Raw genomic sequence first — 12,393 nt, 5'->3', positions numbered from 1 at the left:
TTTGGTAGGCCCGCCCCGCCTCTGCTGACCCAGCCCCAGACCTCCTGGCCTCCTGCACCAAGCGCAGCTCAGAGCTTGATCACTCTCTTCTCGCCCATCAGATGAGTGTTGACTCCCTTTTGCAGGCGCTAGAGCTGCATTTGAGTCGTGCGGCCATCTGCCCCTGTTCTGTGCTGACTGTGACCTTACCGCGTCAGCCCCAAGGCAGGCTAAACAAGGTCGTCTTGGAAAAAATAATAGGGAAGACACTGTCTCTTCAGCCCCCAGAGTAAGTTCCATCATTGTAGAGGTAAAATCATAATGTCTAAATGCGACTCGATTTATGTCAGGTCTTATAAATTCATGCACACATGTGAATGCAGAAACCTTGCATGCCCTGACAACCAAAAACAAAACAAAACAAAATAGCTTACTGTCTCATTAGAGAGGCAAGACCTGGTAGGCTAACTTACCAGAATTTAAAGAAAAAGAAAAGAAAAAGCACATACACAAAGAAAAATAGGCAGCCATGGCGCACACTGCTAAGACACTGTGGCTTACAGACCACACAGGAGGCTCAGGTTCAATTCCCAATTCAACTTAAAGCCTGGGATGGCAGCACATACTTACGTTCTTAGGGTATCTCTGGTCTCAGCTGGGAGGCTGAGGCAGAAAAACTGAGACTCAGAGAGACCCTGGCTAAAAAATAAAATGAGTACTCTGACTTTTCTACACGCACACCTGCACATATTCATACTTCGGTGCAGTGACAACCATGAGAGGGCAAGCTGTTCTGGCAATGAAGAACAAGTAGTAGTATAGTCAAGGAGTTCCTTGTTTGAATAGTCACATGAGGGGACCAGATGGTCATACAGCAATAAAACATGGCACTTTGCAAGACTAGCCTCCATGGGAGGGTTCGGGTTTGAGCCCAGAGACCTCCCGGAGTGCCTCAGGCAGTCACACACCCATAGTCCAGGGCTGGCTAGGGGTGGATTGTGGCATTAAGACACTGTTGGGGGTTCCCTCTCTTTCTGTCTCTCTCTCGTTCTTGGAGGAAATAAATGAATAGACTTTTTAAATATCTTTAATTTTTTTTTTTTAAACCAGCCACGTGAACTTACTGAGCTTTATGGAGCTTGACTTTCCACCCTCAGACGGAGGCCCAAGGTCTATTTCAGCCTCTGACAAGGCAGCAAGCAGAGTAGGTAAGAGCAAAGGCTCTTCTGTAAAATGAGGATAATTAAATTAAAATTAACTAGCTCAAGTTTATTGTGAAGATTCGATGAGATAGTAGACACATTTACAGCAGTTGTGGGTTTCAAGTAAGCCCTCAGCATATGTACACTATTTCTAACACTGAGATGGGTTCACGTATCCCAGTAGGAAACCAGTGAGTTTCTAATTTTTTTTTTTAACGTTAATCTTTGAAGCACTTTAATCTCATTTTTACTTCTTTTGTGTTTGTGGAGAAGGAGGATATTTAGCTGTCCTTGGAGTACAATCTTTTCTTTCATTAAAAACCATTATTAAGTCTCTTCAAGTTTCTCTTCTGCAGTAAATGATCCAGACTGCTTAATGGTTCTGTTTTACATGCTTTAATCATTTATTTGAGCTTCTCGACCATCTCCAGATAGAGTACACACAGAAATATTGTCTAAGATAATTTGGTATTAAAATTCCTTATCATCTATGGCCCATTAGCTCAAATGTTTAAAACCCATTACTCGGTCAAGTGTTTTACCATGTTGGTCAGTTGGTTTCCCTTTGTCATATTATCAGAGCCACCTACCTTTCAAATGCATAGTTTGGCACAGGCCAAGCTAGAAGAGACCATAGTTCATTTATTCTTTAAACATTTATTGAGTGCCTACCACTGTGTGCCAGGCACTGTGCTATGCACCAAGATTATAAGTGGCGTTTACAACTTGAGAGGGAAAACATGGAAGCAAACAAATCATAACAAATGCCTTTCCATTAGGTGCTCTGCTTAAGTGAGTAGGGAAGACCAGAATACCCTTGTGGCAGAAGAGAGGGAAGATTAAGTGGTACCTAGTGGGTCCAAGAAGGCTTTACAGAGAAAGTGACATTTCTGCCTTATTAAAAGATGGCAAGAATTAAAGGGGAAAAGGAGAGTATTCAAGGAAGAAATACCTAGGGACAATTTTTATGTCGTATCATCCGGTAACCATACATAGTGCTGGTGTGACCAGGTACCAGGGTCTAGGAAGGAAATAGAGACGCAAAGTGACCGTGGTCAGCCAGAGCCAGGTTAAGAAGCCTGAACTTCATCCTGCAGGCATGGGTAGCCAGGGGAGGGTAGGTAAGCAGAGGCATGGCTCAGTCTGATCTAGGTTCTACACGAATCACTCTGGAAGTGATGAAAGAGAACCCTGGAGATGTTGGAACCTACAGCCAGAGAGAAGAGGCAAGATGCGAGGGTCATGGGAAAGATGGAACTCACACAGAGGGACTTTGGAAAGGGGGTAACTTAAGCTATATTCAAAATATGATATTTAGAGGGAACCAGCAGTTAGTGTAATGGCTATGTCGCTGGACTCCCACGTAGTCAACCACGGTTCGCGTCCCGGACCCAGTGGCTTAAACTCACGCTGGGCACGTGTGCGTGCGTGCCCAAGATCCCGAGAGGAGAATGGAGGAGAAGGGATTGCGGCGTGACCATGCCCTCTGGGGGATGATTTCTCGCTTTCTGTCTCTATGTCTCTCTGTCTGTCTGGCGAGCACACGCACCCTATAGCGAAAATCTCTCACACACACACAAAAAAAGATATTTAGAGACCCATTTGAGGGGATTTCCAGAGTGGGGAAAGAGGAGATAAAGGCAGGGAGGAGTCCAGAAGGAATTTCCAATTCCTGTGCAGACAACCATGAGGGCAGTAATGCCTTATGGAGCCATAATGGAGTGAATATAAGTTGGCACAAATCCATCCTCAAGAAATGCACCTCAAACACACATCCTGCAGTAGGGAAGGTCAACTTCATGTGCAAAGAGAAGTCTGTGCATCTTATTAGCCACTCTTAAAGATACCCCTTAACATATGTGACATGGATGAGCTAATATTCATGTAGGAGTCTTAATTTTTCATTTTCTGGCAATTAACTTTTCAAATACAGTAAGATGTTAGCCCTGTCTCAGTGGCCCATGCCTGGCATAGCATGTATCTGTTATTCATTATTGTCTCCATCTTCCCCGCCCCCACTGGAAGATAATCTTCATGAGGTTAGGGATTTCATCTCTGTTCTCATTTGTCTTCCAGCACCTAAAACTATGTTTGACTTCTGATTATTGAGTAAATGAATAAATTCTTTGTAGGTAAAAAGAAATAGTCACGGGACCAGCAGATGGCATAATCGTTATGTCGCTGGACTCCCGTGTAGTCAACCGTAGTTAGAGTCCCGGACCCGGCGGCCTAAAACTCACACCGGGCTTGTGTGTGCACACACAAAATCTTGAGAGAAGAATGGAGTAGAAGGGATTTCGGTGTGGCCATCCCCCCTAGGGGGTGATTTCTCGCTTTCTGTCTTGCTTCCTCTCTCTGTCTCTCCAGCGAGCACACATGCCTTACAGCGAAAATTTCTCTTAAAAAAAAAATAAAATAGTCATTTTCTCTATTAATGAGGAAAAACAACAACAAACCAACCTGGACTTAAAACAATTTTTCATAAAAGGATCCAATTTTCAAAAACGGAACTGAAGTCTAAAAGCTGTTTTTCTCCCTGCAGCCCTACTTCTGGGAAGGATTGCAGCTGCCAGGCCTGATGGTGGTTTTAACTGCCCGGTTACAAATGCTGCACAGTTGTACATATTGGCAGAGCTCAGCTAATTTTTCATTTTCTGGCAATTAACTTTTCAAATACAGTAAGATGTTAGCCCTGTCTCAGTGGCCCATGCCTGGCATAGCATGTATCTGTTATTCATTATTGTCTCCATCTTCCCCGCCCCCACTGGAAGATAATCTTCATGAGGTTAGGGATTTCATCTCTGTTCTCATTTGTCTTCCAGCACCTAAAACTATGTTTGACTTCTGATTATTGAGTAAATGAATAAATTCTTTGTAGGTAAAAAGAAATAGTCACGGGACCAGCAGATGGCATAATCGTTATGTCGCTGGACTCCCGTGTAGTCAACCGTAGTTTGAGTCCCGGACCCGGCGGCCTAAAACTCACACCGGGCTTGTGTGTGCACACACAAAATCTTGAGAGAAGAATGGAGTAGAAGGGATTTCGGTGTGGCCATCCCCCCTAGGGGGTGATTTCTCGCTTTCTGTCTTGCTTCCTCTCTCTGTCTCTCCAGCGAGCACACATGCCTTACAGCGAAAATTTCTCTTAAAAAAAAAATAAAATAGTCATTTTCTCTATTAATGAGGAAAAACAACAACAAACCAACCTGGACTTAAAACAATTTTTCATAAAAGGATCCAATTTTCAAAAACGGAACTGAAGTCTAAAAGCTGTTTTTCTCCCTGCAGCCCTACTTCTGGGAAGGATTGCAGCTGCCAGGCCTGATGGTGGTTTTAACTGCCCGGTTACAAATGCTGCACAGTTGTACATATTGGCAGAGCTCAGCTTTCTGAAATGCCATTAGATCAGTAAGAAAATGGTGCTTTTCCGTGTTGACTGAGTGCCCGGTCCTCTTTTGTGAAAAATCCCATGTTCTAGTCATGTACATTAAGAACTGGATGCTGGGGGCCAGGCAGGCAGTCAGTCACTCTGGTCCCTCTCCAGCCTCGTGATGTTAAACTCATTTTACTCTTGGGTTGGAATGTTCGATCGTTCTCCCTTTAAATTCAGCAGAGTGATTATTCCTCTTCGTGGGTTGCACATATGCTTCTTTTGATCTGTGAAATAGCTCATTCCTGGATGAACTTTAAGCTCCCAAGAAATGCATGTGAAATGCTGTTTATGAATCGCAGGAGAAATGTTTCACATTCTCATTACTCCAAAATGGTTGCACCAAACCACTCTCTCCAAGGTTCTTCCCCTCTGCCAAGAAAAGGAAAAAGGTACGTTGGACTGCAGCACTTGGGTGATGATAATTATCATCATCATCCTTTCCGTGGATTTTCCTCAATAGTCTCACAGACGGGGCAGCGTCTGAAACCCCTTCATCGGTAGATACAAATGAGTGGGAAGCTGTGCGAGGGCCCTGAGCTACAAAGAGGAGTGTGGCTTGGTTCCTGTCCTGTGGGGGCTCACAAGTTAGCTAGAGAAGCAAAACACAAACCACAAAGTGAGAGCAGCAGTCACTGAGGAATGGCAGGTCAGTAAGTGCCACCTGGACTTAGAAGAGTACAAAGTGACCAGAGAGCAGTCCTAAGGGAGATGGACTTGAATTTGAGTTGGACCTTTAGTGGGGGCTGGGGTGAAAATAGGCAGAGGGGTGGGAATATTCATGGATACTGTTGCTAGGCAGTATCCCACCCTGCTGAGGTTGTGACAAGAAGGGTTAGGAAGAGTGGGGGTGACCTCAATACCACTCTAAGGACTTCAGACTTGGTTCTATAAGTGAAGTGGACTCGTGGAGGGTTTTTAAGTAGAAAGGATGTGAACTGAGCGGTACTTTAAAGAAACGAAATCTAGCAGGTATCAGTGCTGTGAATTAATGGGGGGGGGAATTAATCCCGGCCCAGGCTGGATACGGTGAGATGTCTCCATCACGTGGTACATTCCTAATCTGGGGCTGAGAAAGTATGGCTCATGCTATTGGCATGTCAGATATTTTGAACTACAGGAGATGGAAAGGCCTCAGAAACAAAGTCTCTCTCTGATCTTCTCCTGCCCTCCTGTCTCTTATCTCTCTATCTCCCAAGCTAGTCGTAAAAACCAGAATTCTTTCTGGATACGGATCACAGAAACTAGACCCCATCTCCCCCAAAGTCAGCCATAAAACTGGAAAGATCACTCTTCCTTCTCCCTGGAGGCCTTCATGCCAGAGGGTCCTGCCCCGTACCTATGGGGAGGAGTGCTACACAGAGGCCAAGTAGAATCTGGACAGACCAGCCTGGCTGGATCCCCCAGCTCAGGCTATTACCGTTAGTTCTTACCATGTCTCCATGGCTGCCCTTTCCTCTCAAACCTAAGCGTAAAAATACAGTTTTGAGCCAGCAGGTATAGTGGTTATGGCACTAGACTCCCACATGACCGATCACGGTTTGAGTCCTGGATACAGTGGCTTGAAAATCAGGCCAGGTGCATGTGCATGCATACCCAAAATCCTGCGAGGAGAAGGGATTGTGGATGCCTCCTGGGGGTGATTTCTTACTTTCCCTCTCATAGTCTGTCTCTCTCTCCCCAGCAAGCACACGTACCCTATGGAAATAAATCTTGAAAAAACTCTTTTGAAAAATACAGTTTTCTCAAGGCCTTTGAGTCTTCATTTCTGAAAGTTCCAATATCACATAAACCTTTGATGAAATAAATGTGTTATGCTTCTTTTTTGTTGACTTAGCTTTCATTAGAGGAGCGTAGGCTGTGATCCTTATGATGGATGAGGAAAGGGATCACCTTTTGGTCCCCACACTGTGAGTACATCTTAGGGATTCACATTAAGTTGTGCCTCCCTATACCCAGCTATCTCCACGTTTTAAGACTGTGATACTGTGGTGCCGTGTGCTATGTGCTATGTGGAACTTGTCTCACTCAGTTAGTGCCCCCACGATTCTACATGGAACAGGCTCACACACGTGGGGGGAGGCGGGGTGGCTGTATCCAAACCCCCGAGAATCCAGGCAATGTAGATTATAAAAGCTAGGAGGAATCTCAGAGTCCTGGAAATCCACCTCTGCAACTGTAAGGAAGAAGCCGGCGCTCCCCAGTTCACATAGCCTGTTAATGACAGGTACAGGTTGTGGCTTGAAGCTCCTTACTGCACACTTCTGGGCTGCTCTAGTTCTGCTTTGCAGTGTGTGTATGAGTCCTGGCTCATGTTTCCTTATCCTAATTGAGATAGTTGAAGCCCCTCTCCATCACTCTACCCTGAGCCCCCCAGATCCAGTCCCTGCCTGAGTCCCCTACCTCTTCTCTGCCAGCACCCTGTTGTTTCTTTCGTCCTGCCACTGAATCGTGCTGTCTTCTTGTCTAGCACCTATGCTATCCTCAGCTTAGGCCTTACCACTTTCAAAAGACCCTCCATGGCCACAGCCTGTCCTTTAGATAGATGAAGTCCTCTGTCCTTGGAGCTCCATGCTACCCTACCCAGGGTTCGACCGCTGTGTCTCCAAGATGTCTTACAGCTGCCTATTTCTGTGTCTGCCTCCCTCCACTCAACTGAGCTCCCTGAGGGCAGGGACTATGTACGTGGCAGCACCACTGAAAACCCAGCATCTGCCTGGTACATACTAGGCATTCGGATGTCTGATGAATGAATGAGTGAATGAATGACAATTGCCTGTTTGCCTCCTTGGTGCATTCATTCATTTAATAAATATTTATGAGCAACTACTTATGATCTGCACTATGTAGTTACACTTAAATGTCAAAATAAACCTATGCACTTAAGTTCCAAATTATGCATGCATAAATTATGCATGTGAAGTGTTAACAGCACACACAGCAGAGAGCTCACGCATATCTACAAATACCAGAGCTAGCAAATGCAGTAAACTGTGTGCCAGATGTCCCCGAAATTTACAGAGAACCAAAAATGACAGTTAGCTCCATAAGCTCAATAAAAGAAAAAAAAAAAAGGAAAAAAGAAAAAATGCAAAACAACAAAAGAACCTCGAGCAGAAGGAAGTGGCTATGGTTTTTTTCTCTGTGCTCAAGCCGGGGGTGGGGAAGATTTATGAAAGCATTCTGTACTGAGCAGGCTCATGTCAGTCTGAGTTCCTTAAGGGTTGGCTCTTAGGAACTGTTTGGAAAATTCATTGCCATGCATGAGTCTGGGGATTGGTTTTTATTCCACTGGAAATTGTTAATGGGGACTGCATTAGCGGCCCCTTATCGCTTTGCCTGATAGAGAGACAGCAGGTTCGCCCAAGCAATTCTGGAACTCTGATCACTGCCAATTAGGGGACCATTGTCTGGCTGGCATAATCAAGTGAGTATAAATATATTTACTGTGATTGGAATGGGGCAGGGAGATGGCAGAAAGGTTGTGACAGAAGCTGTCACCCCTTGCCTGGCTCCAGACTGGATGGACCCCTGCGTGTCACCATGCTCAGCAAATGTGGCCTCTGGCTCCACACAGCTGAAAATTCAGGACTAGAATTGTTTCCCCAGAAGGGGCCCTGTCTCTCCTTATTTTCCTCCTCAATTCTAACCCTTTTTTCATGTTCACTTCTGTGAAAGCTGAAAGGGGAAGAGAAACCAGATGCCACGTTGATCACATTTTAACTCTGTCCTGTTGGCTATGCTGCGCCCACTCAGCTTCACTGCAGCTCCAAATGACGGCAGGGATATTGCAGTGACAGGACCCACCACCCCCTCTGCCTGCCTGCGTGCTTGAGTCCGTCTGGCACTAACTTTGTTTCATGGTCGACTTGTGGAACTTTTGTGGGAATATCTGTGATGTGTCTCAGAGACGAGGGGTTGAAAGACCCTGATAAAAATAGTCCCCTGCTGTGGAATAGACATGGGAGGAATTTCTCACATTTAAGTGGCAGGAAAAGGAGGCACATCTGGAGGTACTCCTGTCGTCTGATGGGAGAACAGGGTCTGTTCGAGCATCTGCACAGATTGCAAAATACAAGCTGCATTTATTCATCCCCAAACAAATGTCCTGGGCTGGCCAGAGAGCTGGTCTGCATTGTTTTGGATGCGGTCAGTGATAAAACTGATCTCACAGCAGAGCCCGTCAAAGGCAGGGCTCTTTTTCTCACCACCCTTGACTGTTTGACAACGGTCAGGTGTGGCGCTAAGTTGATTTCAGTTTGGCCAGTTTCCTTAGCCCCATCATATACATGCTGCTTTGTCTTGCCACTCAATGGCTGTCACAGGATAAGGAGACCCCTCTCCTGTGTTCTATCTCTTTCAGCTTATAGTGTGTCTTCATGGCTACAGTTTGCTCTTCAGCCTGTCTTCCTGAATTTAACAATACTGTTTTATTTCTGGTGGCACAGATACAGCACATGAAGATGTAAGTAGGAAGATGTAGGTACACAAATAACTAGGGAGCCAGGTAGGAGAGATGCCATTTATAGAGATCATTCTGCCCAACGGCATCTGACCACTCATGTTCCAGCCTGTTAATGCTAAATTTTTCCTCCTTTGGCTGCTCAGAAATTTTTGAGGCCAAACTTCTATCACCTGGTTACCAGAAATACATATTTTCTTTGCTTTTCAAATTATTTTTAATGCCAGAGGGTGTGCACACAGAAGAGAGACAGAGAAAGAGAGAGAAAGTACCCCACAATGGGGACTGGACACGCTGCAACTGCTCCTCCTCCAATTCTTCAGTCCATGCCCCACCCCCATGCCCCGTACACATAATTTTCAACCTGTCAGGGCCAGGGTTCAAACCTTGGTTGGCCATGTGGGATCCAGCCACCTCTGTGCAGTCCCCAGTGCTGCTTCATGGGGCCAGCCCTGCTTTTCATCTTAATAGATGAAAATCTCCCTTTTATTTTTTTTTGGTCTTCTACCTCTTGCCAGAGGTTTATTGTTTTTTGAGAAACTGAACTCATTTATCTCCAAGGGAGAAAGAAAGTCATTCTGTATTTACCTGTTAACAAATTACCACTTACGCGAAAATAAAGGGAGCACTCTTACTCTGTTAATAGATGGGTTATTCACTTTGGCGAACCTTGGCCGGTAGACAGCCACCGTTTCCTTCATGTTGGCTTAATTTTCTCTCTTTGGCTTTTGTTTTTTTTTTTTGAAACAAAGAGATTTCCTAGTTCTTTTTGTTTGTTTGTTTGATTCTGCTTTTGAGGAATGTGCCTGACTCTTTTGGACTTGCTTGTTTAGTAAGCTGGCTTGATGAAATCCCTAGTGTTTTTTAAGGAGCCTATTGTGTTGGGTGCTATGGGTTCCTCTAAAATCCTCCCCACTTCAAAGTTGGATAGAGTCACACATCTGTATAATGCCCTCCTGATCTATTTTCTGCTGGGTAGATGGGGCATGAAAAGCCACGTACTGAGAGCAGTGGTGACCGAAGCTTGAGCTCTGCAGTCAGCGAGACTTGGGTTGGACGGCAGTGCAGTCTAGCACGTTGCTTCTCTCTTCTGAGCCACCCATTCCTCATTCTAGATGCTGATGGGAACAGCAGAACAGTCTGTTTGTCATTGCTGTTCTCCATAATGACTTAAAGTCAAGCAGACATTGAAGAGCCTGGTCTAACTGCGTAAGGTGGGTGCAAATTACATACGATTGTAAGAGGGCATTTTTGACCTGAGCATTTAGGTGGCATTCAGTGTTACAGTGAATGCACGTCATTTATCTTGAGCACACACAAAGCTCTTGACCTGGGTCAGCATTACATCTTACATCATTTTCATCTTTTTATGCAGGATACTTCCTGCTCAGAAGTAATAAAAGAGAAGATGGAGTATAGTTAACAGTATCATACTAATGTCGGTTTCCTTGTTTTGATATGTGTTAACGTCACCATTGGAAGAAGTGGGGTAAGGAGTACAGGGACCCTCTTTGTACTATCTTTGTAACTTCCTGTGGATCTATAATTACTTCAAAATAAAAAGTTTGGACCAGCTCTGTGGCCTGGTGGTTAAGGCAACTGGATCCCACATGGCCAACTATGCAGTTGAAATCCTGGCCCCAGGACTTGCAAAACACAGCAGCTACGTATGTGTGCATGCTCAAAATCCTGACAGGTTGGAGAAACGAAGAAGGAGGGCTTGTGGCATGACTACCTCCATGAAGAAGTGCTTTCTCCCTCTCCCTCTCCCTCTCTGTCTTCCTGTCTCTGATGAATGCAAGCACCTTCTGCAAATACAAAATAATAAATTAATTAAGATGTGTAATAAGAGAATAAACAGGGTGGCAATTAAGAAAAATGACCGGGGGACCAGCAGTTAGTGTAATGGCTATGTCGCTGGACTCCCACATGGTCGACCGTGGTTCGAGTCCCGGACCCGGAGGCTTAAACTCATGCCAGGTGCGTGTGCATGTGTGCCCAGGGTCCTAAGAGGAGAGAATGGAGGAGAAGGGATTGTGGCGTGGTCATCCCCCCTGGGGGGGGATTTCTCGCCTTCTCTCTCTGTCTCTCTCTCTCTCTCGTCTGGTGAACGCACGCGCCCTATAGCAAAAACCTATCCAAAAAGAAAGAAAGAAAGAAAGAAAGAAAGAAAGAAAGAAAGAAAGAAAGAAAGAAAGAAAGAAAAATGACTGTTTATCTCAGTGCTAGTTTCTGACCAGACAAATATTTACATTTTGTTTGACTCTTCCTTGTTTCTTTGCATTTAGGTTTTGTGAGTAGTCAAGGAGAAAACTAGGGCTCCCTTTTCTCTGGAAGAGAAGAAAATAAAATGAGCTGAGGGAATCCGTATCAGCACCATGTTTGACAGTCACCTGCTTTCTGTCTCTCCCCACCCCCTTTGCCTGCTTCCCTTCTACAGCTACACTGCTTTGTTCTGCCTCCTTCGATACCTCACCTATCGTTACCTACTCCTCCACCTGACCTAGGTGTCCAGTCTCTTCACGCTGTTTCCAAAGGCTCAGTGCTTCTGCATAACCTCTGTGGGTGAGTTCCTTCTCACTCAGGCTTTGAACCACTATCTATATTGGAATAACTCCCAAATTTGTCTCTGCCCAGACTTCTTTGTGGAGATCTACACCCACATATATGACTCCTGTCTAGGAGGCTTTACTTGGATGCTTCATGAGCATTTCAAACTTCTCCCAAATTATCTCTTCTTCCCATATGCCCTGATCTCAGAAAATGCTACCACCATCTACCGTAATCCCGACAGCAGAAGTCCGGGAGTCATTCTAGACCCATGCTGTCCCAGTACTTCAGTGTGGTCAGTGCTAATGTGTATGTGCTGTGGGTATGAAGTACCCCAGATTTTGAAGAGTGAGTTTGGCTAACAGAATGCAATAACATCTTTAAAATATATCAATAATGTTTATGTTGATATGTATATTGAGTTCATGTTGAAAAGAAAATGTTCTGGAGAGAAGTTGTGGCTTTTTGGCAAGACAGAAAGAGTCAGAAAGAAGAGAGAAGAGTCTGGTCAAGGAGTCAGTAATGGTGGATTAGAAATGAAAGCACATAAAAAAGATCCTGAAGAGAGCAGGACCACATTTGGTACTGTGGGTAGTTTAGGGACTTCCTCTAATATGGTTCCAAGAAGAGATGGTTCTAGGAAGGTACAAATCATACAAAGGAAAGATGAAGTATCATCAACCGACACAAGGATAATTTGTCATCAGGACTAGGTTTATGAGCGATACGAGTAAACGTTACCCTGGGCATTATATTGTCGGACTACTACT

At 44.8% G+C, this 12,393-nt stretch overlaps 1 protein-coding gene across 4 annotated transcripts in view; it reads left to right on the top strand.

The window, feature by feature from the left end:
• The window catches only part of GRAP2 (GRB2 related adaptor protein 2), an 86,313-nt gene that overhangs the window by 29,549 nt on the left and 44,371 nt on the right, over positions 1 to 12,393 (top strand). Inside the window, exon 1 of one of the 4 annotated variants that reach the window (XM_027772748.1) lies at positions 7,826 to 8,038. The exons of the other annotated variants lie outside the window; for them this stretch is intronic. The gene's annotated coding sequence lies outside the window, so the exon portion shown is untranslated. Of the gene's footprint in view, positions 1 to 7,825; positions 8,039 to 12,393 lie in introns of those variants that run through there. 4 annotated transcript variants of the gene reach the window in all.

The sequence above is a fragment of the Tupaia chinensis genome, unplaced genomic scaffold (genome assembly GCF_000334495.1).
Source record: "Tupaia chinensis unplaced genomic scaffold, TupChi_1.0 Scaffold000294_5, whole genome shotgun sequence".
Classification (NCBI taxonomy): Eukaryota; Metazoa; Chordata; class Mammalia; order Scandentia; family Tupaiidae; genus Tupaia; species Tupaia belangeri.
The sequence above is the reverse complement of the archived record's forward strand: the minus strand, read 5'-3'. Positions and strand labels throughout refer to the sequence as shown.